The sequence below is a fragment of the Pinus tabuliformis genome, chromosome 8 (genome assembly GCF_031772625.1).
Source record: "Pinus tabuliformis cultivar Carrire ecotype Pingquan chromosome 8, CPIR1, whole genome shotgun sequence".
Taxonomy (NCBI): Eukaryota; Viridiplantae; Streptophyta; class Pinopsida; order Pinales; family Pinaceae; genus Pinus; species Pinus tabuliformis.
Window position 1 is genome coordinate 657102842 of NC_142294.1, and position 26522 is coordinate 657129363.

Sequence of the window (26522 nt, forward strand, 5' to 3'; positions counted from 1 at the left end):
CATCAACAACATTTTCATGTTCTCTCTTTCTATCATTGGATTTTCAATACATTAACTCTTGTAATGTCCCATCTTGTGACAATTGTAGCATTCAATCTTTGATAGATCAACATTCTTCTTTGGTCCTTTGAATTTCTTGTATCCTCACTTCTTCTTGTGATAAGCAAAGTATGCATTAGAGGTATTGTCCTCATCTTCTTCCTTCTTATTGTTTTCTAATGAGATGTGGGCTTCTTCTTGACTACAAGAATTCCACTTTTGTTCAAAAGATGGTGTGTCCTTCCAACTACTAATACCTGATGCAAAAGAGCTCTGTGATTTTGTTTACAGAGTTTTCGTATTTTTGGAGTGATAAATCAAGAAAATTCAAAAAATGTCAAGGATACAATGATAGATGATGATTGGTGGGAGAGGGTATATATTCCCATTAAGATCATGGACCCTATCATTACTTTCTTGTAATTTACAAAAATAAATCAGTGCATCTTACAAGAGGTTTATGAGGGGTGAGATTCCATGATTGAGATCATGAAGACCATTATTTTACAGAATTAATGCCCTAAGTATGAGACATGAATAGAGGCCTTTTTCACCACCATACAAGATATTCTTGTGAATAGCTGGGGCAAGAATTACACACCTTTGCATTGCTTTTTCCACTCATAGAATCCAACATATAGTAATGAATGGCACTATGGTGGGCCTTCATGCAGATTCCCTCGTCACATGGATGGTGAGATTTCGTAGGGAAGGATGCATTTAAACATATATATTAGGATAGAGCATCCTTTGATGATGTTGAGGTAGCTTTCATAGAATTTTCCATTAGCATTGGGAGATTTGGAGGCTATGATGTGCTTAGAGAAAGGGTTGCTAAGAATCCCTATCCTCGGTGGGCAACTCATGGACTGTTCTTCTTGAAAGTTATGGATACTTTTGGAAACTACAAGAATGCGCAATATATGGGTGAGTTGTTCATTAAAGTTATTGAAGATAAGGTGTTGATTTGTGTGAAAATTATTACAAATAATGCTCTATTTTCAATGTTGTTGGCATGTTTGTGGATGCTAAATATCCACAAATATTTTGGACACCTTGCATTGTTTATTCTTTGAATTGTGCACTTAAATATATTACTTTGATGTGCCATGGATCATGTCTTATTGAGTATGCATACAATATCCACAATTTTGTTCCAAACCATACCAATGCCCTCACAATATACAAAGAGTACAACATCTATCGTCGTTGAAGATTGCATATACAAATTTTGCCTCCTCATTCATCATGCTTAAGAGGTTGAAGGGGGACAAGACTGCTCTTGAGGCTATGGTTATTTCAAAGTTTGGTCTTTTCGAGAAAAAAGATCAAGCAACCTCAAAAAAGGTCAAGTATACAATATTCAACAATGGTTAGTTGGAGTACATCTTATCATTAGATCTTAGACCGTATCATTGCTTTGTTGTGATTTGCAGTCACAAAACAACCCATCCTAGAAGAGGATTATGAGGGTTGGGATTCCATGATTAAGATCATGAAGACCATTATTTTACAGAATTAGTGCCCTAAGTATTCAGTATAGCTAGAAGGAGTGGTTGAAAGGAAAGACAAAGTTGTGGAATGTGTTTCTTGATGATATGGATTTGGACAACAATGTTCCACTGACATTGACCAATTTGGAATCTAAATGAACCAGTTCTAGATCCAATCACTTTTGATGACGGTGATCCTCTCAAGGCTCATCTTGCACACCACACCAGTAAATGCAACGATTAGATTGGAAATAGGAGAGGAGGATGGAGGCAAGAGCAATGACAATGATGTTGACTTGGATGATGAGATGGGAAACCACTGATAGTAATGAGCTATGTGATTCTTCCATTTTGATTTGTGATTGCGCCGAGAGGCCCTCCATAACCTAGTATAGGGCACATCTATAGATGTAATGTAAATGTAATGTAAGTAAACCTTTGTAATGTCGCCTCAATTGTAATCAATATATTTCTATAAGTAATATAGATGTGTGAGTGTTAGAAGTTAGATGTTAGATGTGTTAGACATTAGATGTGTAGGCGTTAGATGTGATATGTGAGATGTAATTTTGTTTTTTATTAATAAAATTAGGAAAAATAAATAAATAAAGAAAATATAATATACATATCACATTAAAATAGATAACATATAAACAGTGCTTATAAATTAACATCCATTTTACCATATAAATTAAAATAATGATTCCATAACCATCTATAAATTTAATTAATAAGCAGATAAAAACTTAATATTTACAATATGACAGGATTTTTAATCATGAATATTTACTATGGATATTATTAACTTCTAAGTAGGTTTTTTTTACAATACCATCATCCAATACCTAGGAGAGAGGAGAGGAGGGAAGAAAATCACTATACCATGGGCTAATACCATGGTTTATTAATGCCATGGGCCATCTACGCTTTTGATTATTATGTTATGCGATGCATGGGTCCCCGGCATATAACCCAGCGTATACCCACAGTATGCAAGAATCTGCATAACACAACTGTCCCAAGTATTTGACTCCTCAATGGAGTCAAATCTTCATACATAAATGGTCAAGGCCCTTTATAAGTTCCTTTGTTATCGGAACTTCAATCACCCCGCTTGAACCTTTCCATCAAGACTCTATCCACTCTTTTAATCCTCACATAAGAGTTAACGAAGCCTTTTCTACCTTAGTACAGCTTTTGCACAGATTTTAATTCTCCACATTTATCGTCGTCGACAATCGACTCCTCCACGGTCTTAACACATATACACCATCACCCCTTCTTCGACTTCGATCTCCGACTATCAGAGCGATAACATATGCTTTTGCGTTAAAAGGCCCGCGCCATATAAACTATCGGAAATATTAAACACTTGGGAATACAAAGGAATTCCCGCTTCAAACCGCATACGTTGGATTTCAAATCTTATCTAACTGTGTTCATAACTATCGTGGGGTCCGCCTCCTCTACGCAGCCTTCACGCTTTCCGATAGCCCGACCTCCCGCTGCGCCGAACTCCAATAGGTCCGAGCTCCGATATGCCAACACTCGCTATCGGCTATCGCTTCTCCACCCGCGCATTACTTCTTCCGTTGTGAACCTCTAATTGCGCGATCGTCGATCGGATTATCAGCGATATCGCCAATCACTCGTCGGAGTTGCTATTTCTATGGTCGTCATCCTTTGGTACCTTCGAAATGCGATTGCGACTTTCAATCGTGGTCGTTGATCTTTGAAGATCCAACAACTGCTGAGCATCAAACCTTTACTTCTCACTCGCCTCTCTTACTTGGGTTTTTCCACGTTTTCAATGGTTTTTGCAACGCTTTTGGGTTCTTCAGAGGTTCTTTCTCTTCACTATTTCACTGCGACTCTTCCTTCTGAGCCTCTCTTTCTTTACTTGTTCTTCAGAACTCCACCTTCCACTGTTCAGCTTCTGTGAGCTTAACTCTTAAACGCATCCTTGCTATGCCATTCCTCCAAATCTTCCTTTGTCTCTTCACTTGGATTCGAAATCCATTGTGATTCCTCTGAATCATTCCATCACTCTACATCCTTCAGAACCTACGAATTCACAGTAAACTCATACATGGAATACTTTAATATTCTGACACAGTCAGGACATAACGTTGCCTATATTAATATAGAAAGCAATGATTACATTTGAGACTCCTCGGTCTTGCACACACACAGGCCTGATTCTACTATTAGTAGCCTCCTCCTTCTGCCTGTAGGCTTACATATCTTTATATGAAACTTTGGACTTGATCCCATCCTTTAACAAAAGCCCTAAAGCTCGCTACGTGCATACATATGTGGCACACTTTATCCACTCCATCTTTTTCTCTGCTTTAAAACAGAAAAATCCCGTTATCAACGCAATGGTCCACTTCTATTCTAATTAATTCCTAAAAACTCTCTCTTGTTCTTTGAATCGTGGAACTATCTAAGAGTTGGATTTGACTTTTGACTCTGTCATTTATTCACCACTCATGTTCTCATTTATTTGTTTTGAGAGCATTTACATATTCTCCTATCATCTAATTAAATCACACTTAAAGGCCTAAATATTGCATTAACTTAATACTTAGGGAAACTATTTCCTAAAATGCATGAACCCCAATGTTTACTATTTACGATGATTTTCCCTTGGGCTGAATGCTCCTGCATCATTATGGATCTAGGCTTTTAATTATTTTGTTACAATGACATGGGCCAATACCATGGCTTATCAATACCACATGCCTAAAACTATCTCACCTCCTAAACATACACACCCTCTCCATATCTACCTATCTCTCTCTCCCTCCCTCATTCTATTTCCCCTCCCTCTCTCTCTCTAACATTTCTCTCTCCATAATTATATCGCTTCCTCCCGCTCTCCCCCCCTCCATCTATATCTCTATCTCCCCTTCTTCTCCTTCTCACCCCCATAACACACAAGACTTGAATTTTCATCCTAAATAAAATGTTGGCTTACCCGAAATATTTCCTTCTTGAAATTGTAAAGTATTTATAATTCGCTACATTCTTATTATTACGATTTTCCATCATTCAACTTTATTAATATTGGAGACTAAGAAAATTTAAAATTAAATTGAGATATGTTTAGCTTATTTAAAATTATCAAAATAATTAGATGTTCAACAAATTTTGTATAACCGCACACAACTGAAACCAACCTAGATCCATTTTAACCTTGGATCTATCAAGCACCGAGAGGGATCGAGGTACAAACTCTTCCTCAAGCTTTGCACTCAAAAAAGAGGTATGCACCTCGAGAGATTTGATAGAGGTGCAACTATTCCTCAAGCTTTGCACTCAAAAAAGAGGTATGCACCTCAGAAGAGATTTGATATCTTGTGCTTGATAAATGCAAGGTTAAGATGGATCTAGACTTCTTTTAGAATCAACCCTATTTTATTTTTGCTATTAACATTCCCACCTATAAAATGAATGGTTTTAGAATCATCCCTATTTTATATTTACCATTAACTTCCCCACCTATAATAACAATGAAGTGACTTAATGAATTTATTATTTTAATTTCTTGTGTTTATTTATTTATCGGGACTAATATAGTGCCAAATACATCATCATGTAAATGATTTCATTTCCAAATAAAATCTTTTAAACATAATAAATAATAATAAGACATAAGTAATAAAAAGTCAAGTACACCTTTCACATAATGAACACTAATTGTGTATTTACTAATTGTATATAAATACACAGTAACATAAGGAGTTGTATTTATGAATAAATTCCTACTGCATTTTAGAGAAATTAGAACGGAAAAATCCACCAGAAAAAGTTCAACATCCTCGCTTTCTCGTAAATATTTATATTCTTTGATAATATTCTCTTCAAATTAAAAAACCACAAATAATTTTAGATAGATTCATGAATTTGAGATTTGGATGAAAACCACAAATAATCTTAGATAGATACATGAATTTGGAATTTGGATGAAAACCAGTGAAAGGATGTGGCTTCAATATTCGAAAATATGGCTGTAATACTTTAAAAAAGAAAAAAAGAAAAAAATTGAACCTCTGGAAAGCTACATCATTATGCCGTGATATATTTAATGGATACAGTCCATTAACACTTCCATAGAAGTTACAGAACCAAATCTTGGAATACGATAACAAAAATCCATTATCATGGTAATGCTCTTTGAATCCAGAATTCCAGAATCAGGAATCATCCCTATTTTATATTTACCATCCAGAATTCCAGAATCAGGAATCATCCCTATTTTATATTTACCATGGTAATGCTCTTTGAATCCAGAATTCCAGAATCAGGAATCATCCCTATTTTATATTTACCATTAACTTCCCCACCTATAATAACAATGAAGTGACTTAATGAATTTATTATTTTAATTTCTTGTGTTTATTTATTTATCGGGACTAATATAGTGCCAAATACATCGTCATGTATTTTAGATGACGATGTATTTGTGGCTTCAATATTCGAAAATATGGCTGTAATACTTTAAAAAGGAAAAAAGAAAAAAATTGAACCTCTGGAAAGCTACATCATTATGCCGTGATATATTTAATGGATACAGTCCATTAACACTTCCATAGAACTTACAGAACCAAATCTTGGAATACGATAACAAAAATCCATTATCATGGTAATGCTCTTTGAATCCAGAATTCCAGAATCAGGAATACTTAACAGCAAAGAGACATGAGTCAAAACTCAAAAACAATTTGATTTATTACATAGCTTATGAGCATCACGGTGCTTGATCGTAACACCATAGGACTTGATACGGTTAACATATGATGAAAGAGAAACGATACAAACAACCAGCGATTGAACAAAATGTCAAAAAGTAGGAGACATACAAAAATTACATCAGTTTCCTGAGCAATGAACTCTAAGCAAAATTAGATCAATTTACATCAGTTTCCTGAGCAAAATGTAGGAGACATACAAAAACTGTCTAGTAAGAATCAATGTATGACTTGGCATTTTGCGGTGGGAAATGGTTCGTTCGGGTGCTGGTTTATGCTACTGCACTGTGTTCTCCAGCATTTCTGAAGGTGATGGGCTTCTTGAGTTCTGCCTCTTCAGGCTCTCTTGTATTTTGTCTTTAATTGCTGTTTCCTGGAAGCAATTTTCACAAGTCCATGTTAAGTCTGCAAATGCTCTAGGAATATGGAGTTGAAATCACAATCACAATACTGCTGGATATTAAGAATGGCTAGTAGTCTTTAATTATACACGGAGAATACTACAAAAACAAATGGAATGGTTAGTAATTTATAATTTTACACGGAGAATACTCCAAAAAGAAATGGAAAAGTACATTCTCAGATGCTTCAGATGCAATCATAACAATAATATTCCAATGCCCTAGGTCCATCGTGGTCTAACTTAAGTGTAGGGCAAGTAAAAATCGTGGTCTAACTTAAGTTTATGGCAAGTAAAAATTTCACCATCTTATGACACCCCTCTTCAAACTTTTCTAAAAAGCCAGCCACCCAACGATCAGCATTCTCAACCCATTCACTGTGATGCATGCCAGCTGTCTTGGCAACCGTATGTAACTGCAACAACAGGCAATGTTATAAATATACAAATCTCAAAAGAAATAGTCCAAATACTTTAACTAATTACAGATGGATCTAAAACAAATGGCATAGCTCACCTTTTTCCCCATTTGCTCTTGTTGTTCCTTCACTTTTTGACGTAGTTTTGTTATTCCCATGTTGACCCTCAATTGCTTTTCCTGAAAACAATAGACATCCACAACTCAACTGTTATCTTTGTCTAGAATTAGAGTTTTTCTGAATTAACTTTCAATGTTTAGACCATTTCTAATTTTCTAACAATTCAAGTAGCTGTGTTGTAATGGGACGACGTGCTTCCTTGCAGTGTTATTTAAGATAGAACTTAAAGACCTTTTGTCTGTAAACGAGTTTCCTTAACCAAAAGATAGAGATTTTGGGCCAGGACAAACTTCAGCCCAGTTGAACAAGGAACCACACTTGACAAGCATTGAAATAACATACACACGAGTTTCCTCTTACCTTCACATAGCTAACTCCAAGGTCTTTCCTTGTGTATCCACGATCAAGGTTGCGCATAACATAGTCATTGTAGCCTTTAAGTATCCTCATTATGACATCCGATGTTGAGACACCATCGGTCCGCTTTGTTTCCTTAAATCTTCCAGCTGACTTGACCTGGAAGAATATATTAATTTAAACTTCTCTAGTGCAATAGACATACTTCAATCATAATACTCAATACATAACCACAATTTACAAATGCCCTAATACTCACAAATTCATAGACATCTTTGCCAGCTCCACTGGTATCGGCATACCTGCAAAAGCATAAAAATATTAGCGTTTACCATCATGTCAACGATATATGCATTGTTTATCTCGTGAGAAAAATCATTCACTACATAACATAGATATTGCCAATCTCTAGACCAAAGGGTTAGCTCAACTGGTTGTTACCCATATTACTTGGCTTTTAACTAGTTCCATGCAGGCCCATTTTGAATCCCCATGGTTGAGACATACTAATCTATGCCAACAGGTTTGCTAGGGATAGTATCTACAGATGTGGGGAAGCAAATCTTGGGATCACGAAGGGGTTTTTCTTGGAAAAAACTAAAAATATATTGCTAAGATCTGCTAATAGTTATTGCAAGAAAAAAGATTCTTGTCACTTTGGCATTCTTTTCCTATTTACAAACAGGTTCATAACAAATTTCAAAACAGAACAAGCCAGCCACGAAAGTTGAATTCCCCCATATCAACAAGCAAATATTGGTGCCAAGTGCAAGTCCTAGGTGATTTCAAAGGAAGAGCCCCCTGATAAGGCAGCTTAGCCAAATGGAATTACTTGTGTTCAGTGGGTTCTCCCTTGAGGATCGTTTCACCTACATAACTGAGTCACTTGTGGTCCTAACTCTTCAGGCCAGTGATAATTTTTCTTTTTAAGCTCAAAAGAAAGCCCTTCCAAAAAAACAAAATTTTTAAAAACATAGCCTGTTAGCAAATATTAGCCAGTAGGATTCACTGGGATTATATTTTATGGTATCCATAGTCTTACTAAAACCTAATTCTTCAAGACAAATTACAGTTTTTGTAATTTCACCTACCTTAGCCTAGATTTTCTGTTATTTCTCCTCTTTTATATTAGCAAAATAATTAACACATTACTAGGGGAGTTCATGTAGTGGTGACTTACGGAAGGGCATCATGGGCTACATAGTCAATCTTATGCTTGTCTAAGAATTCTTGATTGATCACCCATGGAGCATCTGGGATAACTTCGTCAACCCACCTGCATAAAGTGCCATACACAAATCAATAGGGTGTCATCTAAAAAGGATGCCTTCATGCAATCATGAGATAATACTTTGCAACGCTGAACTAATGGTTCAAATCATTCTTAGTGATGGATAGCTGACCGATTACATAGATTCTAAATATATTTAAAAAAAAACATCGAAATGTTGTTTCACGGGAAAAAGAAACCAAAATCAACCCAGACCTGCAATGACGAAGGGATTCATAGCGCTCAGCTTCAGTCATTACAGTTTTTCCCTTATACCTGCGAGTGACTTCATCATTGCAGCAACCCACAAGGAGGCATGTGTTTGGAAACCTGCCATTGTGAGAACAAATTCATCAATAAGTACTGAGAAAACCTTACTTGTTGCAGAAATATGTCGGGTTCTCATAGTATGCTCAAAAACCACAATGCATAAAGGTGACGAAGATTAATGTTCATTGATCTGAGGTAGATCCACCCACTGCACCAGTGGGCCTATGTCGATGTGATATAAAACTTGATTACTGCAGTAAAACTAGAGTTCTCACAGCAAGCTCACACACAAAAGTGACAAATGCCCAAGTTAGTTGGACCCAGGCAGATCAAGGAGGATATGAGCAAATTGTATTCACTAAATTTCGAAGTGAATTGTTTGCAGATTATTGAAAGAGATTTAACAGTTTTAGTACAAAAGTTAATGTGTTTGACTGACTCAAATAATTGCCATGATATTGTTCCGATTCCCCATCCAAAAGGAGATAAGCATCCCAATCCAATGGCATTAAATGTGGAAATAGAAGTGTAGAATTGAAACTGAAGCAGGAACGATCAGAGCAAAGTGAGGCCAAGCGATGTACAATTCAACGATGGAAGAGCTAGACAGAGAGATTAAAGCCATTTCTGTGATGGGGAGGATCAATGTGGTACCTAGTTAAATGGAAGAACCTGCCAATAACTGATGACGCTAAATGGGCAAAAGAGGCTGAACTAGAGAGGCACACCTGAATTGCTGGAATAAACTGATGATGCTGAAGGGGAAACTGAGGTTCAACTAGAGAGACATACACCTGAATTGCTGAAATAGTTTCATCATAAGAATATAAGATGTGTTGAAAATTTAACCAGGAGGTTCAATGTTCATGCACCAAGAGGAGTTGATACAGGAGTGCTTTGCAAAAGCAGATTTGTTAGTTTTTGGATCTACTTTTGATATGCAGATAAAAACAGAGTTTTATTGTATTCAGAAGTACAAGAGCAGTGAAACAGCCACACATAATTTTGGACAGATGGGATTTGCTATAGCAGATCTGGAAGGGGGAGTATAAATGTAGAACCAAATATCAACATAGGGATATGCCACTGCAGTCTGTCATAATATCTACTGAGATTCACTGCAGCACCACATAGTCTATAGATAACAACCACAGGCCAAACCCATACAAAAGGCATCATTCTGGAATACCCATTCAGAGGGAAGGATGATCTCATATCAACTTGATTACTTGCACCTCAAATCCAACTTCCAAGAAACTTTTGGTGCATTAACTTCCAGACTTGGAAAGCTCTTGGTGCAGTTAATGCCTTGCAAATTCCCTTTATCACAGAATTGTATGTGGTTTTTGGTGCTTCAATGGCTTATAAACCAGCAGAAAGAAGCTTACAATACAGAAGTCAAGGTTTCAATCCTATGGATTGTCACATCACCGCCTCGCATAGTATTAGAAATCTGAGCACAGGGCAACAGGTTCTACCAAGGGTTTAAACCGAATGAGCAATATCCAGCAGTTCCCCAATTTATAAATGAAGCATAGTTTAACTTAATGGTCACACCATAAATATATTGCCCGAGCTTAAGACATAATTAAAACCATAACAAAAACATTGGCCCAAGATTCTCAAACATATACTCACAGTTTCTTGGCCTGTTCCAGTGATCGCGCATGCCCAAAGTGAAACAAATCATAAATTCCATCCGCATAGACCCTGACGGGCTTTTCAGTCCACTCGCCCTTCTCGGGATGTGGAGATGGGTGCGGTTCGAATCTCACTGGCGGATCGTAGACAGTCTCTGCACAGCTCTGCTGCCTGGGTTCTTGATCCACCTTCGATGAATCATTTCTCTTGTTGGCGGGTCTCTTTGGATTCTTGCGAACCATCGTTTTATCCTTCTCAATTGTGTAAAATGCCACTGCGATCGCCAACGAAATCGAAGCAAAAAATTCCCTAAGCACAGGAAACGATTAGCTTAAAAAAGATCAACTCTTCTAAATTCAGGATGGGATGATCTGACAAGATTATGGGCGAGTAAGCATATATCGGCGAGTACACTTGGAGCGAGTGGAGAGTGAACCCCTGGCTCGATTGTGCGTGAACATTGGGCCACGCGTCTTGCCGGCTACATATAGCATACGCGCCTAGTCCGCGTTCTTTACTGCAAGTCGGCCGGGGCCCCCGCGGTTTTGCACAATGATATTTTTAACCCTCAATGGCAACAAAGGTACATTCGATTCTGCAAGTGGGATCAAAGATATTTTGTCGTATTGAAAGGGATGGTGGTAACATGGGTCTTAACTGTTACATGTGATAATTGTGAGGTTGATAATTGTTATGTCTTTTATTCTGGAAATAGTATAAAGGGTGTAAGGTTGCATGGTTTGAATATAATTAGAAATAATGTTTTGATTTATTATGATCAAGTTAAAACAGATTTTTGATTTATTATGATAAAGTTAAAATTATTTTATGAATGGGATTTTGTTTGTGAGCACGCTTTTGTAAATTTCTTTTTAAATACTTATTGTGGGTAGCTGGTATTAATATAAAGGTTATATTTATTTTGGGCGGTTGGTAGCAGCACGAGAGTTGTAATGGTAATTAGCTAAATTTAAATTTGAATTTAAGTTAGGTTGAATATTTTGGTTAGTTATCAATTTATTTAAATTTGTCTTATAGTGAGTATATAGTGAGTCGTTATGTCTTATTTAAATTTGTATATAACTAGTTATTGGATTATTAAATAAAAAAATAAAAATATTTAATTTTTTTTGCGTTTGACAGTAGTTATTAAATTATTAATTATAAAAATAGAAATATTTATATAATTATTAGATAAAACCTATCTAATCAACTAATAGACCATAATTTCTATAAATATTCACCATTCAGAGATATGCCCATTATATATCAATCAAAATGTATTTTAATATTAAATTTAATATATTAATTAAAACAGAAAAGAAATTGATATATATTTATTTGTATTTAGAAAAAAATTAAAAATTAAAAGGGAAAAAATGTTAAATATAATTTTTAAAATCATATTTAATTTAATATTATTGATTGAGTAATATTTGCAAATTTGTAATATATTTATAATATTAATCACTTTTGTGTGCATCACTAGATGTAATGAGTGCTAAGTGGACTATTCAAAAACCATGAGAAATTAGTCAGTTACGACTACCTCTCATGGAAATGGTCATAGATGAATGACTTACTTAACCCAATTGAATTCCAAAAAAATGATATCTAATTTGCAATATATTATTAATAGTATTATTACTTAATATAAATAAATTTAACACCTTAAAATACCTTAATTACATATAATTTTTTAATTTAATATATTATATAGGCTTGTGCATGCGACTGAGAGTCCATATCATGCTAAAGGCAAGTTAACTTAGGGTTTGTTCACCTGGAAGGGTGGCTTAGCCCTTGGGGGTATTGTAGCACCCGAGGAAAGTCATTAAAGTTTTGTTTTAGCCCTTGGGGGTACTGTAGCACCTGAGAAAAGTCATTAAAGTTTTGTTTTTTCGATTCCACTTCCTTAAGGTGATCTAGGAGGTTGAATCATATCATAGTAACTCTTCGTCACATATTTACCTTGGTGGACTGGTAAAATTAGGTAAGTGTGGGAGGAGGGTGCTATAGTTACAGAGACCTCTCTCCTCGTTCCATAGAAGAAGAAATAGAGGACACTGAGTGAAGCAAGACTAAAAAAAATATTTCTTTCATATATCTAGGTGGAGGAAGATGTTGGATATTGGGTTCATAACATTAGAAACACTCACAGAAGACACACGTAACACATGCAAACCATGGAATTATATTGGCAACTAAAGACCATCACGGGCAAGGTTCTCAGTGAGAGAAATGAGGCTCATGAAGAATCATTGTTTGCATTAATGCTTTGCAATAATAGGTCAACAAAATGTACCACAATCTCAACAAGTTCCCTAAGAAATTGGCCAACCTAGACCTTCAAATTAGTGATGAGGGGGACTTGGCCCTGACTCAGATCCATGTGGACTCTCCCTACAGTAAAAAATGAAGTTTATCTTTAGTTTTTTGTTCTTAAATTCTCAGTGAAAATCTCCTAGCACTACACATAGTCTTTATAGTTTATCTATAATTATAATCTCTATCATTTTGAACTTGACTACTTATTTATGTTTTACTTTGTTTTAAGACCTTAGTTAAAAACATTTTATATGCTTTTATATTTTTTTCTACTTTCCCTAGTAACAAATTAGAAATATAAAATTTGTATAATTTTTTCTTAATAATATACATAAATCTAATTAAAGAAAACAAAAACTTTGTTTAAATTTACTATAAAATAAAATACCTTAGTGCAACATAACATTTAGGGACAGTATTCTCATAACTTTTTTTTTTGTCTTTAATAAGTGATCCAAATTGGATCCTTAAACATTCTCTAAGTTTTCATGACTGTTTCAAATTATGGCAAGCTTCAAATTCTTATGGATATTGAGCTTATCAGAAATAACCTCTGAACAATGGCAATTTGTGGTCAGCATGGAACAACGAGGACCCTCGGTCAAAGCGCGCAGACCATTGACCCATGGTGACCGCGCACTGGCACAAATTGACAAACGGGAGGCCAAATCCAAAAACAGAGGCAGTTTCGCTAATCGTGTATCGCAGGGCGTCCCCCTCATTAAAGGAAAGCCCCCAAGTGCTCGGTCACAAGGAAAAGCATAAAATCGTATGGAAATCGCTGATTCCGCTAGAAGGCGGGTCCCATGCTAAAACCGGCAGGATATCGGAAGGACTTCAAGCATTAAGCGGGTTCGACCAAGTCCCGCCTGATGCCATACATTGGGTGACATGCGTCCAGCAAATGAGAGAGAAAACCACTTACATCGCGTGGGTAAAGGTCATGCTACTTACCCGCTCGATATGGATGGAGACCGTAGGATCTGGAGGCTCGAGATCAACGACAGAGAAATGATCCGATGGATGACTAGATTCGATGGGGAAATAGGTTGATTCATATAGGATTTTAGGTCCGGCATGACCGCTGAGCTGGCAAAGGAATTAGTTTCACGGGCAATCTAGGAGCAACGGAAATAACGACCGTTCAAAGAGAACTGACGCTCAGTTCATGAGGAAACAAGTGGCCACCTCTCTGTGAAGCGTTACACAATGATGATGACGTAGAGTAGGTGAATTCCAGTGGGCAGAGGCAGGAGATCTAGAGAGCCGAGAAGTAGAAACGAACAATCAGGGAGCAGATTAGCTTTAAGCCATGAACAGACAAAGAGTAAAGGCAGGCAGAGAAAGAGAAGCAGAAAGCCTAGAGGCAAGAAAGAAGTGAATTGCAGAGAACAAAGAAGCTAAGATGACCTGTAGAGCAAAGGCAGCATCGAGCAAATAGAGACAGAGAGAGTCCAAGAGTCTGTGAACTCCAGAGAAGGCTTGAGAGGTTCAAACAACTCTTCTCTGTATATCTGTCAGGTATTGAGTACCAAATTGGACTCATACCATTGAGACCAGTTGAGGTCGAGATTCAGTAAGGGGAGTCTGTGTACTCTAGAGACTTGGGGGAATCCAATTACAGTCTTACTGATCATCATCTGTTAAGTGAGACTCAAATCGAACTCCTTATTGTAAAAACTATGCTTTAAGACACAATAGAAAGGCCACCACTGAAGGTTGGACCAGGAGACATAGCCCAGGAGGATTGAGTGAACTCCTTATTAAATTTGTTGCGTTTATGTGTTTGATTACTGTGTTCTCTTATTGTTTCAGTGCCTATGTATTTCACAATCTTATCGATCTGTTGCATAAAATAACATAGGCACACCCTAGCACTTGAGTTTGTAATACCTTCATTATTTCTCTAAGGTCATCTACGGGTGATTTCAGATCAAGTGGTATCAGAGTTATAGGTTGTTAAGGTTAGACAAGCTTGTGTTGGATTTTGTTGTTGAATGCTAACTAGATCAAAGCTTAAATAAGGAGAAGGAGAGTTGGTTGAAACTAACCCAGAAATTGGGAGAGCCTATCCTGAGAAGAAAATGTCAGAAGAAATTCCCTTGGGACCAAGCCCCAATTTATAGATAGTTTCCTAGCCATGAGGTCCATGGTAGAGGAAATGTATAGGGACTTCAGGAAACACAAAGATGAAGATTCATCGGGCTCCAAACAAGATAAAGGAGAAGAAGAGTCTCTCCGCCATGGCCACTCAAAAGGCAAAGGGAAAGAAGAAAACTTTCTCACACCTCCTAATAGCCCTAAACATACAAAGAAGACATCTTTGATTAAATTATATGTTAAATTTGATTTACCAATATATGATGGAGATTTGAATGCCGAGAAGATGGATAATTGGATGAGACAAATTGATGTTTATTGCAGAGTGCAGAGTATTGACTCAGACAAGAGCAAGATTTAGCTGGTCAGCCTACACCTCGGAGGCACTACCTTGGTATGGTGGGAAGGCAGGACACAAGTTGACATGAAGAAACATGGTAAGATTCTTTCTGTTTGGAGTGAATTTGTTTCTGCAATAAAAAAACAGTTATATCCACTAGCTTACATGCAGCATGCCATGATAAGCTAGCAAACTATTCGCCAATTGAAAGGGCAAAGTGTACAAGGTTACACCCAAGAATTTAGGAAAAGAGCTTTGATTCTAGGAATTTCATTAGACTCGCCTGAGACTCTGTTGAAGTACATAGGTGGTCTACACAACTACATGAGGCACACTATCCTCATGTTTAATCTCACTAGTATAGATGAGGTATCTGTTCAAGCTATGCATCTAGAAGCTAGAGGAAAGATTGGGAACCCAGAAGTTGGGGGATCATCCAAGCCCATTGCAAGCAAGAATAAGGAGAAAAGAAAACAGAAATGGAAAGAGAGGGAGGCCAACACTGCACAAAAAAGCATGTCTTCATGCACTTACTGTAAGAAGGATGGGCATGATGATGAGCACTGTTGGATCTTGCATCTGGCGCTGAGACCTAAGAAGTTCAAGGGAAAGAAGAAGAAGACTGTTGCAACTATTCAGAAAGATTTTGGGTTGGACTTAGGAGATGAAACAACCATTGCAGCCACAGGTATAAAAGGTAAAAAATCTGAAGCATCTATTAGTAATTCTGCATAATCTACTAATAATGAAGAAAATGAGAGAAAAAGACATGAGCTTTTCCATATTCGAGTTATTTCCAAGCATCAAAAGATTGATATTTTGTTTGATAGTGGCTCACAAGTAAATTTAATTTCTGAAGCAATTGTAAAGAAGTTGGGGTCACTGACTACACCTCACAAGAAACCATACCCATTAAGTTGGTTAAGTGATAAATCACAACTACAAGTGACTAGACAATGTAAACTTAAGTTTTCTTTTGGGTCAGCACTTTTAGATGAGGTTGAGTTAGATATAGTTCCTTTGGATATATGTGGAATTGTTTTAGGAAGTCCCTACTTTTATGATAGAAAAGATATTTTTTACAGAGCTCAGAACAAGTATCTCCTCGTTAAAGATGGAATCGAATATATTGTAAGGGCTCATAAGCTCAAGAATAATTATACTCTTATAATCTCAGAGCAGATGAAACGAATTCTAAATTCATGCAAACAATTTTTACTAATGGTTGTAGAGGAAAATAAACCTGATAAAACCAAAGTATTTGAGGGCTATGATGCTAAACAACAAGTTGATTTAGAAAAAGTTGTTTCAAAATATGATATCTTGTTTTAAGAACCTAAAGGTCTGCCACCCAAAAAGAAAATAGTGCATGATATTAATTTGCAACAAGATGCTCCATTGCCTAACATTGGAATGTACAGGTTGTCCGCTTTAGAGAATGCAGAAATCAAGAAGCAGGTGTAGGAGTTGCTCGAGAAGGGTTCATCAGACCTAGCACATCACCATGTGGGTCTCCAATCGTTTTGGTGAAAAAGAAAGATGGCTCGTGGAGAATGTGCATTGATTACCGAGCACTGAATAAGATAACAATAAAAAATTGTTATCCCCTTCCTCGCATAGATGATCTATTAGATCAGTTAAAGGAAGTTGTTTATTTTTCCAAGTTAGACTTGCATAGTGGATATCATCAGGTCAGAGTTGCAGAACAAGATGCATGGAAGACTGCTTTCAAAACAAAGCAAGGATTGTATGAGTGGTTGGTTATGCCTTTTGGCTTAACTAATGCTCCTGCTACTTTCATGAGAGTAATGAATGATGTACTCAGACCTTTTCTTGATGATTTTGTTATTGTATATCTGGATGACATTCTTATATTTAGCAAAATGTGGGAAGAACATTTAAAGCATGTTAAGCAGACACTAGATGTTTTGAAAAGAGAAAAACTTTATGTTAAACTCTCAAAATGCGAATTTGGCAAAACATCTTTGAATTATTTGGGACATATAGTAGGGGGTGGTGAATTGAAGATAGATCCCTCTAAGGTGGCAGTCATTGTAAACTGGCCTAAACCCAAATCTGCTACAGAAGTTAGAAGCTTCTTAGGAGCAGCACAATATTGGAGAAAGTTCATTTCTAACTTTTCCTTAATTGCAGCTCCCTTACATGCTTTAATAGGATTGAACAAGGTGTTTTAGTGGGGAGGCAAACAACAGAAAGCCTTCGACACCTTGAAAGAAAATATTAGTACAGCATCAATACTGGCACTGCCCGATCTTCAAAGACCATTTGAGATCCAAATGGATGTCAATGATTATGCCATGGGAGCAGTGTTGATACAACACGGTAAACCCATATGTTATCATTCTGATACATTTAATTCTGCAATAGTTAACGATCCCACATATGATAAAGAATTGTATGCATTAGTACAGAGTGTGGAAAAGTGGAAACATTACTTAATGGGCAAAGAGACAGTTATACATACTGATCATCAACCACTCCAATATCTACACTCCCAAACTAAGTTGCAACAATCAAGACACTATAAATGGATGGGTTTTCTACAACAGTTTCATTTAGTCATGAGATATAAAAAGGGCATACACAATAAAGTTGCAGATATGTTATCTAGACCAATTATAAACGCATCTACTATACTTAAGAATAACTCAGCATTGCATGAGAGCTACATTGAACAATATGCTCAAGATATAGATTTTAAAGATGTATATGCAACTTTAAGTCAAGGAAAACAAGTATAAGAATTGGATTATCACATTAAGGGCCAACTCTTACATCATTGTGGGAAGCTATGCATTCCACAAACTGAAAGAGTAAAGATAATTCGAGAAGCACACACTTCTCTAATATCAGGTCACTTTGGGGTAAGTAAAATGGTTTCACAGCTGCAAAGATTTTGTTATTGGCAAAAAATGAATGAGACAGTTTCTAGATATGTAAGAGGGTGTACCATGTGTGCTAAAAGCAAGCCCAACAATAGAAAACTAGGCTTGTACACTCCACTACCAGTTCCTTCTCATCCTTGGGAAAGTGTTTCCATGGACTTTGTTGGAGGACTGCCTAAATCTAGGAAAGGTCATGACTATTTATATGTTGTTGTGGATAGGTTCAGCAAAATGTGTATTTTGATACCTTGTAATAAACAGATTACAGTTGAACAAACTGTAAAGTTGTTCTTTCAGCATGTATGGGTTCATTTTGGATTATCCACTTTCCTTGTATCTGATCGAGACACCTGATTTGTTGGGAAGTTTTGGTCGAGTCTGTGGGAACTGATGGACACCAAACTAAAGAAAAGCACAGCCTTTCATCCACAGACAGATGGCCAGACAGAAGTGGTCAATAGGATAGTGATCCAGTTGCTTAGAGGTTATTGCAGCAAGCATCCCAAACTTTGGGATGAACATTTGTGTTATGTGTAGCATGCTTACAACCGAGCAAAACATTCTTCTACACAGAGATCTCCTTTTGAGACTTGTTTTTGGTTTCACACCAAGGTCTCCCTTGGATTTTGTCTTTGGTAAAGACATAGCAGTTGATGGACATAGTGACGTGGACAAGGAAACCAAGTTCATTGAACAAATCCAAGAGATTCACCAGGCAGTACAGGAACAGATGGAAAAGATCCAAGCCAAATACAAGGCAAGGCATGACAAGCATCGAATGGATCATAGTTTCCAAGTTGGTAATCAAGTCTGGTTGTATATCAGCAAAGACATAATGCAAGGTGAAGGTAAAAAGCTAAAGCCAATAAGGTATGGACCTTTCAAGATACTTGAGAAAATTGGTGAGAATGCTTTCCACCTTTATTTACTAGCTTACATGCACATCTACTCAGTTGTTAATGCAGGCAGCTTGAGACTATTCGAACCTTCATTAATTGAAGATCCCGAAGAGTAGAGTCAATTGTCTTCTGTTGATGATCTGTTACCTGAATATCTCAATGAATTGCAGGAAGATACGGTTTTGGACAGAAAGGTAAGGACGACATGCAGGGGAGATGTTGAGTACCTCAGGATTGGACTCTAGGGTTCAAATCCAAGCAGTGAAAAGTGGATAGAGATGGGACAAGTGAGACAACTATACCCTCACTTAGTCAATGCTTGAATACCAACTTTTGGTGGTCCAAAAGCTTTTTCAGTGGGAAGGCCGTGATCCGAATTGGATCCTTAAACTTCTCTAAGTTTTCATGACTGTTTCAAATTATGTCAAACTTCAAATTCTTATGGATATCGAGTTTATCAGAAATAACCTTTGAACAATGGAAATTTGTGGTCAACACGGAACAACGAGGAACCTCGGTCAAAGCGCGCAGACTGTTGACCCATGGTGACCGCGCATTGGCACAAATTGACAAACGGGAGGCCAAATCCAAAATAGAGGCATTTTCTGATACACAAATCGTGTATTGCAGGGCATCCCCCTTAGTGAAGGAAAGCCCCCAAGTGCTCGGTTACGAGGAAAAGCATAAAATCGTATGAAAATTGCTGATTCCGTAAGAAGGCGGGTCCCATGCTAAAACCGGCAGGATATCGAAAGGGCTTCAAGCGGTAAGCGGGTTCGACCGAGTCCCGCCTGATGCCATACACTGGGCAACACGCCTCCAGCGGATGAGAGAGAAAACCACTCACATAGTGCGTGTAAAGGTCATGCTACTTACCCGCCTGATATAGATGGAGACTGTAGGATATGGAGGCTCCATATCAACGGCAGAGAAATGATTCGATGGATGACCACATTCGATGGGGAAATAGGCTGAGTCATATAAGATTTGAGGTCCGACATGACTGCTGAGCTGGCAGAGGAATCAGTTTCGCGGGCAATCTTGGAGCAATGGAAATAACGACCGTTCAAAGAGAACTGACACTTAGTTCGTGAGGAAACAAGTGGCCACCTCTCTGTGAAGTGTTATACAGTGATGATGATGCAGAGTAGGGGAATTCCAGCGGGAAGAGGCAGGAGATAAAGAGAGCCGAGAAGCGGAAACGAACAGTCAGGGAGCAGATTAGCTTTAAGCCACGAACAGACAAAGAGTAAAGGCAGACAGAGAAAGAGAAGCAGAAAGCCGAGAGGAAAGAAAGAAGTGAATTGCAGAGGACAGAGAAGCCGATCTAACCTACACAACAAAGGTAGCATCGAGCATACAGAGACAGAGAGAGTCCAAGAGTCTGTGAACTCCAGAGAAGGCTTGCGAGGTTCAAGCAACTCTTCTATGTATACCTGTCGGGTATTGAGTACCAAATTGGACTCATACCACTGAGACCAGTTGAGTGCGAGATTCAGTAAGGGGAGTCTGTGTACTCTAGAGACTTAGGGGAATCCAAGTACAATCCTACTGATCATCGTCTGTTAAGTGAGACTCAAATTGAGCTCCTTATTGTAAAAACTCTGCTTTAAGACACAATAGAAAGGCCATCACTGAAGGCTGGACCAGGAGACGTAGCCCAGGAGGATTGGGTGAACTCCTTATTAAATTTGTTGTGTTTATGTGTTTGCTAACTGTGTTCTCTTACTATTTCAGTTCCTATGTATTTCGCAATCTTATCGATCTGTTGCATAAAATAACATAGGCACACCACAACACTTGAGTCTGTAATAGCTTCATTATTTCTCTAAGGTCATCTACGGGTGATTTCAAATCAATAAGGATATATATGAAGGGTTAATTTAACACATGCTAACAGGGCTTTGTAAATCTTTATTTAACAAAGTATTGGGTTTGCATATGTAAATGTTCATTAATTTAGTATTGGTACATTTATGTAGAGTTGAATTGTTTGCCACAAAAATCACATGTAAATGTATCAAACTATGGTGTAATGCAATTGGGTCACATATTAAACTTGTGCAATTATTATTGTTATGTGGCATTTTCGCGATTACGAACAAAGGTGAATTCCCTAGATCTAGTGGTCTGACCTATAATAATAGAAGACAAAAAGATTCAAGTTTCCCTTAGAGAAATTAGAAAATGGGAAAGAAGCCTACCTGTCATCTATAACAAGGCTTCATTTACTCCTTTCTTGTAAGTTCCCACCCTAGATCTAGGCACTATAATTAGAACCTGCACGCATGACTAAAGCAAGAAAAGAAACCAAAATCCACGTAGCATAATCTAAAATCTCTATTTAAGAGTGAGCATCACATTGAAATATATGAGTGCAAACATAACACAAAAAATATAGGAAAACAAAATGCGATTTGTATTAACAAATATAGGAGAGAGTTACAACCATAAATAAAAGTCTGACTTTGTAGATGTCTCCCCAAGTTGACTTTGTTGGAAATAATACTAAGAGGGAGGGGGGGGGGGGGGAATCATTATTTACAAATCAATAACTTTTTCCATTTCATAATCAGATTTATATATGCCACTTCAGTGAAGGGAACTTGTGTGTGCACGCAACTGTTCTTAAGGAAACCAACATATATCCAATGAACTTATGATTAAGTTAATTCATCATATGTTGATCTTTAATCAGTGCATCAGTACTTTATTAAACATTATATAGTAACCATGTGCAGTAATAACATAATAAACCATCACACATAAGAAACACACATTAACACCAAGATTTAAGGTGGAAATCCAATGCAGGACAAAAACCACCTACTATTGTTGTCTTTGTCCTTTTTTTAATATAAAGAATATGTTGTTTACAATCTTGCTAGTACGTAGACACCCACATGTAGAATGCAACAACCTTCTCTCATTCTCCAGCTTCTATTGGAAGGGAACTACAACCCCGTAGCTCTTGTGCTAGCTAATATGTTTAACAGTACGTAGGCATCGGCCTACCACCTTCACTCGTTCTCCAGATGCTACTAGAAGGGAGCTCCAACCCCCTGATCGAATCACCAGCCACTACTGGCAGGAAGCTTTGACTTCCTCACTGAAGGCTCCAACCCTCAGTATCCTCCAGGGACCACATTTCATAAAATTTTGGACTGGATACTCCTGGTACACATTAATACAATATGAAGGCTATGTTTAATCAAATTTTCATACTGGACCCATCAGTAACATTGAAGCTCAAAAATAATCACCATTTTTGATCTAGGTGGATGTTGGTGGCCACCCACCTAGCCCACTTGGATCCCCCCACTGTCTCTTTCAGTTTTTCAGTTTCCTTAATTGTAGCACAATTTACTATTTTTGGCAAATTTTCAGGTCCTAAACTTCCAGAGTCATTTTGAGGCCCTAAACAACGTTTTTTGGGAAAACTGGGATAGTTCTTTCTAACGAGGTATTTTCCGCGTCAAACAAAGATCGTATGCCAAAGTTATGACCCTTGAGAAGTTGATGTCCCAATTTACCCAAAACAGAGCCCATAGTTTGGCGCTTCATCTCCTAGGGTTAGGTTTTTGGATGTTTAGGGTTTTCCCTTGTTTCTCAACAATAAATAGGCCTACGAGCCTCATTGTAAGAGAATTCAGAGGCATGTAGCCACCATATCTCTTCTCAGAGATAAGCTACCATCGCCCTAGCTGGTTTATTTCCATTTCTGTTTGTAAGCATATTTCAGTATTTTACATTAATGAAATGAAGTATTATTTATGCTACATATTTATATTTATGGTTATATCTGTAATTTGTTGCGTTCCTGTTTAAATCCGGATCAGTGGTATTAGAGCAGTATGCTCTTCCTTTGTTTTTCTTTGCATGTCCCCAGCAAGGTCGGGATATAAGGAGCTAGGGCTTGAACTGGTCGAACGTTTGTAAGACCAGCCTCGCAAATCCCGACAGCCTCCCATGGATGATGAAAAGAAAGACGATGAGGTAGGATATCCTATCAAAATCTTGCTCGAAGAAGCCCTCGAGTGACAAAGGAATGCAATGACAAAAAGCTTTGCCCAGATCCTTCAGTGGCTACCCAGGGGCGACACATCTGCTTCCAACAGCTACTCTGGAAATGCCACACCCTTTAAGGTACAAGTTAACTTTGAAATCCCCATATTCGAGGGTCAGATAGATGCAAATGTCATAGATAAATGGTTAAATCTTCTAGAAGGTTATTTTTCTGTTCATGATTTTTCTAGCTGGGAAAAGATTGCTTTTGAACTTCTCAAAGTAGCCCCCCATGTCAAGGACTAGTGGGAAACCTACTGCGAGCATAAGGATGAAAGTACGGGTTCACTATTTTCAGCCGCACCCACTTGGAATTCATTCTGGGATGCCATCAAGGAGAAATACTACCCTGTTAGGAGCTATGAGGACAAATACATAAAGTGGACCACGCTACGACAGGGAAGGGACCAAGATGTGTCAGAGTTCACAAATATTTTTCATACCCTTCACACAAAGTTAGGTATCAAGGATTTTGAGTTGCATTTAATACTTAAATACTGCGGCTACCTACACAGGTACATCCAGGACGAGATGGAGTTCTTGGACATCTCCTCGCTCAGCACGACATACCGATACGTTGTCAAGATCGAGCAAAAGTTTAAACAAAAGAAGTGAGACTTTGGATCTGCGAATCTGAAGAATAAAGGATAAAGTCAAGGTGGGGTGACCCAAGACAACTCGTTGAAGCCACAAGAAAATAACAACACCACGAAGTCAAAGAAGGACACAGGAAAGTGGTGTGAGTTCCATAAGAGCCCCACTCATAACACAAGTGAGTGTCGGACCAAGCAGTTGCTGGTGGCCAAGTTGAAGGCTTCAGAATCAGATGCATGTTCCGACCCTGAGTTAGAACTCGACAAGGGGAATGACAAAGGGAAGCAAATCATTGATGCGGAGCCCAGTGCCACTATTGACATCGCCAAGGTCTAGAAGAATGAGCCCGAAGATCCAAAGGAGTGGGAGTGTCTTTTCCACTCACAAATGTGGGTGAAGGGTTCGCCGATGCAATTCATTTTTGACAGTGGCAACCAAAAGAACCTCATTTTAGCAGATGTCATGAAGTGACTGGGACTACCAACCATACCACACCCACAACCGTACCGAATCGGGTGGCTTCACCAAGGACGATATCTTCGAGTCTGCCGGTAGTTCCGCCTTCCCTACAGCATCAAGCCCTTCATAGATGAGGTATTGTGTGATGTTGCACCGCTTGATGTTTGTGATGTATTATTAAACCAACTATACTTATGGAAGCGACATGATGTGTATGAGTCAAGGCCTCACGTTGTTATTATTTCTTTGTGTAATACATTATACAGGATACCAGAGGTAACCCCACCTACTGCCACTTCTTTGATCTTTGCTAAGAAAGGCAGTAAGATCATCTCCGAGACTAGGATATTTATTTTTTGTTTGGTTCGCCCTCAATGTAAGGGGAAGATCGTAGCCACATCCATGGCCCCTGCGAAGGGTTTCTCCATGTAGCAGAAGCAGGTGGATATGGTCATGATAGAAGACAGGGACATCTCTCCTCACCCATAGGGGTACCATTGCACTATCAGGTCAAGCATTCGTCTAATCTGACTTCCATAGCACCTCTACCCAATAGGTCAATCTATTGCCACTCCATTATGGAAAATGGCAAGTACAAGCAGAGACATGATCAACATCGAGTGCCACACAAGTTTTAGATGTGCGACAAAGTCTGGTTGCACCTGTAGAAAGAACGCCTTACAAGAGCCCATCAGAAGCTTAGACCACTTTGATATGGTCCTTACACCATTACCAAGGTTGTGAGAAACAATGATTTGGAGCATAGAATTCCCCCATTCCATGGATTTCACCAAGTGTTCAATGTGGACTGCCCTCGACCATGCTTCCCACCATTACTAGAAACATCAGAGATTACAGAACAACTCACCAGGGACCAAGTTTAGTCGAAGTTTCTGCATCTGATGGAGGCACTCAACACAATGGGGACCATTGCTTCTTAAGGGGGGAGGAATAATCTAGGTGTATGTTGGTGGCCACCCACCTAGCCCACTTGGACCCCCACAATTATCTCTTTAGTTTTTCAGTTTCCTTAATTGTAGCACAATTTACTATTTTTGGCAGTTTTTCAGGTCCTAAACTTCTAGAGCCGTTTCGAGGCCATAAACAACGTTTTTTGGGAAAAAAGGGAGAAACATGGGTTGACCCATGTATTAATTTTTTCACTCAAAAGTTGTAGTCCTCAGATAGATCTTTCTAACAAGGTATTGTGCACGTCAAATAGAGATTGTATGCCAAAGTTATGACCCTGGGAAGTTGATGTACCAATTTACCCAAAACGGGTCCATAGTTTGGCGCTTCATCTCCTAGGGTTAGGTTTTTGGATGTTTAGGGTTTTCCATTGTTTCTCAATAGGCCTTCGAGCCTCATTATAAGAGAGTTCGGAGGCATGTATCCGCCACATCTCTTCTCAGAGATAAGCTACCATCGCCCTAGCTGGTTTATTTCTGTTTGTACGCATATTTCAGTATTTTACATTAATGAAATGAAGTATTATTTCTGCTGCATCTCTATATTTATGGTTATATCTATAATTTGTTGCATTCCTGTTTAAATCTGGATCAACTTCAATGAAACCATCAAATACATCTGCATCAACCAATCACTGAAACTCAATCATCAATCTCTGGATCAACCACAACTGAATCAATCAATCACTGAAAACTCAATCAATCGACACTTAATCAAAATTCAACCAATCAATTAGAATAAACATACCATTGTAACCAGTACACGGATCTAAACCCAGAACACTGCATCAACAACCAGAACCAACTGCAACCTCAAAAATCATATATCAGTGTATATATGCTACTTCAGTGAAGCTAACCTGCATGTATACGCTACTTCCTTTAACCAAACCTATGTATACCTCCAAAGAGACTGAATCACAAAAACTTATAAATCAAAACTATACCAACCAATGACATTTTGAAGATCTACTGTCATATTACAGAGTTCTAAATAGATAGCAGCAAGGATCACCCTTCTTACTCAATCAATTAATCAACCAGACTCAATATCCTTATACAATCAATTTTACTTTCAGATATAATGAAGACATCATTGA

At 37.9% G+C, this 26522-nt stretch overlaps 1 pseudogene across 1 annotated transcript; it reads right to left on the minus strand.

The window, feature by feature from the left end:
* Positions 1-6154: 6154 nt before the first annotated feature.
* Positions 6155-11237, minus strand: LOC149237303 (choline-phosphate cytidylyltransferase 2-like; annotated as a pseudogene). Its single transcript, XR_016246294.1, has 8 exons — positions 10761-11237; positions 9069-9182; positions 8763-8858; positions 7842-7884; positions 7586-7741; positions 7204-7284; positions 6992-7102; positions 6155-6659 (listed from the first exon to the last, which is right to left on the minus strand). The product of XR_016246294.1 is annotated as a choline-phosphate cytidylyltransferase 2-like (transcript).
* Between the last annotated feature and the right edge of the window lie 15285 nt (positions 11238-26522).